This window comes from Phoxinus phoxinus (genome assembly GCF_949152265.1).
Source record: "Phoxinus phoxinus genome assembly, chromosome: 7".
Lineage (NCBI taxonomy): Eukaryota > Metazoa > Chordata > Actinopteri > Cypriniformes > Leuciscidae > Phoxinus > Phoxinus phoxinus.
In genome coordinates, this window is record NC_136882.1 from 38782533 (window position 1) to 38787924 (window position 5392).

At 41.7% G+C, this 5392-nt stretch overlaps 1 long non-coding RNA gene across 2 annotated transcripts in view; it reads left to right on the forward strand.

Moving 5' to 3' along the window:
• Window positions 1–2964, forward strand: part of LOC307001885 — a 12391-nt gene extending 9427 nt beyond the window's left edge. The window contains exons 2-4 of one of the 2 annotated variants that reach the window (XR_013798352.1): window positions 1–148; window positions 218–425; window positions 2519–2964. The exon at window positions 1–148 is cut by the window's left edge and continues 88 nt beyond it. This is a non-coding gene — a long non-coding RNA (uncharacterized lncRNA). Of the gene's footprint in view, window positions 426–2518 lie in introns of both variants that reach the window. The other variant, XR_013798351.1, reaches the window with a different exon arrangement.
• Window positions 2965–5392: the final 2428 nt, after the last annotated feature.

Sequence of the window (5392 nt, forward strand, 5' to 3'; positions counted from 1 at the left end):
AGATCCACGGAAGAGTTAGAGAAGGTCACCGATCGTCCATCGCAAAAAGCTTCTCGACTGGATCCTGAGGTCGATGATATCCTGGACGGTTTCTGGAACATGACACAATGAGGATAAAACAAGTCATGTGGTCAGGTGACACTTTGAGGTCAGTGACTGAAGATCCTCCCTGTGCGCTTTTACTCTTGGAGGACAATGAAGTTTTTTTTTTTTTTAGCGCAATTAATGACAACATGAACCACGTCCTAGTTTTTGCCTCCGATTCTGTGCAAAGCGAGGGAAAATTCCCCAAGATGGCCGCCTGAAAAGCTCCGGCTAGGTCGGTCACGCGGCTCATCCAATTATAGAATCGCTGTGACAACTCGCGGGGTGAAGATGGAAACTCTTCCCTCCAACGCTATAAATCAAAGTGCCTCATTTTCAAGGTGAGATGTTGGGGAAGTTGAAGAGTCAGGAATTTGTGGGAACTGGAGCACAGTGCAGGAATCATAGGGAACTTACTGGAGACATAAACGCTGCATATCTTTCAATAATCAGATGTGTAGACTGTTGGACATGCTGGTTTGCTGCTCAAGAAACACATCTTATTGTCAATGTGGAAAACCAATTAAATGAATACCTTTATTCAGCAAGGACGCATTAAATTGATCAGTAAAGACATTTATAATGTTAAGAAAAATGTCTATTTTTAATCAATGAACTTGTAATTAATGAAAGAATAAAAAAATGGAAAAAAATAACCATTATTAATAATTAATAATTAAGCAGCAAATCCTCATATTATACTGATTTCTGAAGGATCATGTGACACTGAAGACTGGAGTAATGATGCTGAAAATTCAGCTTTGATCACAGGAATAAATTACACTTTACTATTCACATCTTAGCCTACAGTATATATTCACACACACACACGCATGTTTTTTTTTCATGTGTGTATGGGAACTTTCCATAGACATAATGATTTTTATTCTGTACAAACTGTATATTCTCTCCCCTTACATTAACCTGATCCCTAAACCTACCCAACACACACACACACACACACACACACACACATTAACCCGACCCCTAAACCTACCCATCACACACACACACACACACACACAAACACACACATACTAACCCGACCCCTAAACCTACCCATCACACAAACACACACACACACACACACACACTAACCCAACCCCTAAACCTACCCATCACACACACTCACACACACACTAATTCGACCCCTAAACCTACCCAACACACACACACACATTAATCCGACCCCTAAACCTACCCATCACACACACACACACACACACACACACACACCCCTAAACCTACCCAACACACACACGCACACACACATTAATCCGACCCATAAACCTACCCATCATACACACACACACACACACAAATTCGACCCCTAAACCTACCCAACACACACACACACTAATCCGACCCCTAAACCTACCCATCACACACACACTAACCCGACCCCTAAACCTACCCAACACATACACACACTAATCCGACCCCTAAACCTACCCATCACACACACACACACACACTAACCCGACCCCTAAACCTACCCATCACACACACACACTAATCCGACCCCTAAACCTACCCAACACACACACACACACACACTAACCCGACCCCTAAACCTACCCAACACACACACACACTAACCCGACCCCTAAACCTACCCATCACACACACACACACACACACACACACACACTAACCCGACCCCTAAACCTACCCATCACACACACACACACACACACACACACACACTAACCCAACCCCTAAACCTACCCATCACACACACACACACACACACTAACCCGACCCCTAAACCTACCCAACACACACACACACACACACTAACCCGACCCCTAAACCTACCCATCACACATAACTTTCTGCATTTTTACATTTTCAAAAAACATAATTTAGTGTGATTTTTAAGCTGTTTTCCTCACGGGGACCAAAAAAATGTCCCCACAAAGGACACAGATTTCGGATATTGCCATCTTTCCCAAGATGTAGAGTTTACCAGCACACACACACACACACAAAAAAAAAAATATATATATATACACAGTATATATAGCAATTCAACCAAGCAGAAGTGTCATCATTCATTCAGGTTTCCAGGTTCAGTGTCGGCGCAGTCAAATCAATACTTCTAATATTAAGTGTCTTTTAAACCCCAAATGAGCAAGCCAAAGATGACAGTGCCAACATATTCTGAAAAAAAATTATGAAAGATGACCACAGGTAACAATGTTTTGCAGTGAGACAGAGAAACCCAGCGATATATATCACAGGTTAAACCGGTTTAATGTTCAGTAGTATGAATAATTTACTCTGACTAATAGAGGATGTGTATTAAAGCAACACAGGGTCAGTACCTCTAATTAACCAGACATATATTCCCTCATTTATAGGTGTGTGTGTGTGTGTGTGTGTGTGTGAGTGTGTGTGTGTGTGTGTGTGTGTGCATTCTTCACTCTGACAGCAGCGCAGCGCTCGGCTCCTCCACGGTCCCTCATTACTGGCCCTGAGCTCAGAAACAATGGGCAGGTTTGGAACAATGCGCTCGTGCCCTCGAGCTTCGGCCTACACGCGCGCCAGAGATCCACAGGAATAAATCACTGCAGAAACTGAGACGAAGGTGTTTTCAGACGCCGTCACCGGCTCAATGTAGGGCGCTTCCTAAACACCGCCTCATACGTGTCTGTTAATTAGCAGCAAAATCTGTTCTCAAAGAACAAAACGGCTTTCGCTGTTCCTGCGCCAGGAGACGATGGAAGTGAACGTCAGTCATGTGAATGAGTCTGATTAAAAAAAAAAAGAAAAAAAGCTGGAAGTCTTCATATGTGCATACAGGATTGTTGGATTTGGCTGTGGTTTTATATCTTTCCTTTTCCAGATGGTGCGTTTCCATCGACGTTCCAAGAGCGAGAACATAGAGGTGCGTTCCCGGCTAACCATAATATCATCATCTAAGATCATTTTGATAACATTCTCATTAAAGGAACACGCCACTTTTTTTTGTAAATAGGCTCATTTCCCAGTTCTCCGAGAGTTAAACAGTTTTAGCGTTTTCGAATCCATTCAGCCGATCTCCGGGTCTGGCGGTAGCACTTTTAGCATAGCTTAGCATAGATCATTGAATCTGATTAGACAGTTAGCATCTCTCTCAAAAAAAATGACCAAAGAGTTTTGATATTTTTCCTATTTAAAGGTTGACTCTTCTGTAGTTACATCGTGTACTAAGATCGACAGAAAATGAAAAGTTGCGATTTTCTAGACCAATAAGTTCCTTGATTATTACGCAGGAATGAGAGTATAGTTCCTAGTATAGTATAGTCCCAGGAAAAATATCAAAACTCTTTGGTCATTTTTTTGAGAGAGATGCTAACGGTCTAATCAGATTCAGTGATCTATGCTAAGCTATGCTAAAAGTGCTACCGCCAGACCCGGAGATCGGCTGAATGGATTCGAAAACTGGAAAATGAGCCTATTTCCATAAAAAGTGGAGTGTTCCTTTAAGTAATGGACATGTTATTTGGGGTCAAGCACTGAAGGTGTGTAGGCACCTATTGTATCCATTGGCATTACTATTATTATTATTTTTCCGTTTCCCATAGAAAGTTATGAAATTTTGCACATCATTTTTGGAGTCTCAAACTCAATCCCTCTAGCGCCACCAACTGTCCAAAATTGCACTCAAGTTTGTTAATAATTTTTTAACCATAAGGGATAGAAACAATATTTTTCCCCCTGATTCCTTGGATCATGACGATTCGATTCCATTTAGAATTTTCCGCAAAAAAAAAAAAAACGTTTCCGATTTTCACGAAAATTTAACCAGATCATCTTACCATGCCGACAAAAAGATATGGAATTAAAGTTGATTCATCAAACCACTCTTCTGCAAGTGTATTCTGACCAAACTTGGTGTGTGTTATGCCAGCCATGACCTGAGGCTACTTGCCAAGTTTCGACACAGTGCCACCTAGTGGTCAGGAGATATGACAAATAGCTATTTTTGCTTATAACTTCTGAACGGTTTGGCCAAAAATCACTAAACTGGTCTCTTTAGATTTGGTGCAACATGCCGAGTCAAACGATGCCCAATTTCCCCATATCGGCCATTTTATATTTTTTCGTAAAATGCTATATTTTATGAACGCATTGGCATATCGTTATGAAACTCGCTATGTGTCCCGGCACCATGCGGTACTCAAAGTTTTGGGGCAGCGCCACCTTGTGGTCAACAATTATAAAGAAATATCCCAAAATGCTAATAACTAATAACAAAAAATTTAATTAAATTAGCCTATTGTAAATGTCTTAATAGATTACTTGGATCATGCCGCGAACATATACTGATTTTGCCAAAGTCGGCCAAACTTTCTATCCGCCATTTTAGATTTTCTTTAAAAACCTACTTTTTCAAACTCCTCCTAGAGCGTTTGTTGATAACTTTGAGAGAACCTTGCCAGAACGTTCTGAGAATGTTAGCTGGGGTTTGGCTTCTCCAATATTCATTAAATCTCATGTAATAACGGCAGCGAATGAAAAGCCGTCCTAGATATGTTGATTAATGGCTCCCGACAGCACTTCGATGCATAGGATCCTATATGCGATTCCGGCTCTGCTGAGGAATGAAGGAGGAGAGAGCCAAGGAAAGAGGGAACGTCGAAGAGAAGAAAGTGTGATAAAATGATAATTAGTGTTAATCTGATACCATTGCCTAGCAACAGACGATAGGCTGTAATAATGGAGTAATGGCTTCTATTTTTGGCGCCTCTGTCTTTCCAACCCCTGCCGCCTATTTTTCTTCCACAAAGAAAGAGAGAGAGAGCTTGAGCACAGGAACCTAATGGTCAAAACACTCCTAATGGATCTGAGTTGAACAAACCGGCCGCTAAAATATAAGGCACAGTCTCGCGTCGCTTGTAAAGCTAAACGCGCCTCAAGCTCGTGCAAATTGCCTGTCAATGAATACAGGTGTATCGCTTTTCAAACGCTCCCCGGTGACGACACTCAGCGATCCGTTCGGGGGGGAAAGCTTCCTTGTTCAATACAAAACATGTATCATTTCCATTCGGTTCCAGTCCGCATTATCATTTCAAACGCGGTTTCTGTGCAGCGCTCGTGCTCCTCTGATTATACTATTCCAATTAGATAAACTCATTCGGTAAGGTGTTTCGCTTTTGGTTTCATAGTCACCAAAAATCACACTGAAGAAGACATGTAGAGTGTTATCATATAAAGTTGAGACTTGGGTCTGGGAACCACATGTACATTTTCTCGTATTTGAGGCGTGGTTTACGAATGCCCGGCGCCGTTTATTGGGTGCTAAGAATGTCTATAAAATGCG